This window comes from Macaca fascicularis, chromosome 3 (assembly GCF_037993035.2).
Source record: "Macaca fascicularis isolate 582-1 chromosome 3, T2T-MFA8v1.1".
NCBI lineage: Eukaryota > Metazoa > Chordata > Mammalia > Primates > Cercopithecidae > Macaca > Macaca fascicularis.
Genome location: NC_088377.1, coordinates 74,304,629 through 74,306,662, shown reverse-complemented (window position 1 = coordinate 74,306,662; position 2,034 = coordinate 74,304,629).

Below are 2,034 nucleotides of genomic sequence, written 5' to 3'. Positions count from 1 at the left end.
AGGTGGATCACCTGAGATCAGGAGTTCGAGACCAGCGTGACCAACATGGCAAAACCCAGTCTCCACTAAAAATACAAAAATTGGCCAAGTGTGATGGCACACACCTGTAGTCCCAGCTATGCAGGAGGCTGAGGCAGGAGAATCGCTTGAACCTGGGGGAGGGGGGTGGAGGTTGCAGTGAGCCAAGATCACACCACTGCACTCCAACCCAGGTGACAGAGATAGACTCCATCTCAAAACAAAACAAACAAAACAAAGCAAAAAAGTGATAAGAGCATAATTGGATTGTTTGTAAAGCAAAGAAAGGATAAACGCTTAAGGTGATGGGTATCCCAGTAACCCTCCTGTGATTATTACACATTACATGCCTGTATCGAAACATCTCATGCACCCCATAAATATATATACCTACTAAGTACCCACAAAAATTAAAAGTAAAGCATTTATAACTCCCTATCTTGGCCAGATGTGGGGCATCCACCTGTAATGCCAGTGTTTTTTGAGGCGAGGATGGGAGGATCACTTGAGTCTGGGAGTCTGAGACCGAGACCCACCTAGGCAACATAACAAGACTCCTGTCTCTAATAATAAAAAACTTAGCCAGGCATAGTGGGGCTCATGCCAGTAGTTCCAGCTCCTTGGGAGGCTGAGACAACAGGATCCCTTGAACCCAGGTGGTTGAGGCTGAAGTGAGCTATGATTGCCCCACTGCACTCCAGCCTGGGTGACAGAGCGAGACCATGTCTCTTAAAAAAGCAAACCAATGGCCGGGCGCGGTGGCTCAAGCCTGTAATCCCAGCACTTTGGGAGGCCGAGGCAGGCGGATCACGAGGTCAGGAGATCGAGACCATCCTGGCTAACATGGTGAAACCCCGTCTCTACTAAAAATACAAAAAGAAATTAGCCGGGCGTGGTGGCGGGCGCCTGTAGTCCCAGCTACTCGGGAGGCTGAGGCAGGAGAATGGCGTGAACCCGGGAGGCGGAGCTTGCAGTGAGCCGAGATCGCGCCACTGCACTCCAGTCTGGGCGACAGAGCTAGACTCCGTCTCAAAAAAAAAAAAAAAAAAAAAAAGCAAACCAATCCTAGCATGATCTGACCCTGCCTGCCACCCTCTATTCTTTTCCTCTTGCTTATTGTGCAGCAGGCATCTGGGCTGCTTTTCTGCTCCTGTAAATGCCAAGTGGTTTCTCTCTTCAGGACCTTTGCACATGCTCTCCCCTGCCCAAAATGGACTTCCCATACCTCCTGCTGAAGCTGGATTTTTCTCATATTTCAGACCTCAGCTCCCACATCACCTTGGCAGAGAAATCCTCCCTCATCCTGTGGAGGGGGAATCATCCTCCTTTTCATTGCCTCCTCCTGCCGGGTTCTCCCAAAGCAGATATCACACCCAAAAATCAGCTCACTATTTATTGAATTGCTTGTCTGTATGTCCTCCTGCCAAACTCACACCAAATCAGAACAGAGGCTCCCTGCGGCAGGAGTCCCATCTTATTCATTCTCAGAACCTAATACAGTACTTGGTACATAGTAGGCACACAATAAATGTCATTAGAATGAATAAGTATCAAGGGGCCGGCTGTAGTGGCTCATGCCTGTAATGTCAGCACTTTGAGAGGCCGAAGCAGGGGGATCACCTTGGGTTAGGAGTTCGAGACCAGCCTGGCCAACATGGTGAAACCTCGTCTCTACTAAAAATACAAAAATTAGCTGGGCATGGTGGTGCACACCTGTAATCCCAGCTACTGGGGAGGCTGAGGCAGGAGAACCACTTGAATCTGGGAGGTGGATATTGCAGTGAGCTAAGATTGTGCAACTACACTCCAGCCTGGGTGACAGTGTGAGACTCCATCTCAAAAAATAAACAAATAAAAAGAACAAAAAAAGAATGAATAAGTATCAAGGAAGGAAGATTTTGTGATTTGCCACCTTTACATGGAAATCCTGCTTAACACTGACATTTTCTATTTGATGGTATTTCTGTAAGAAGAAATTGAAACTGAGCTAATTGAAAGAGAATGAGGTTGGGCACA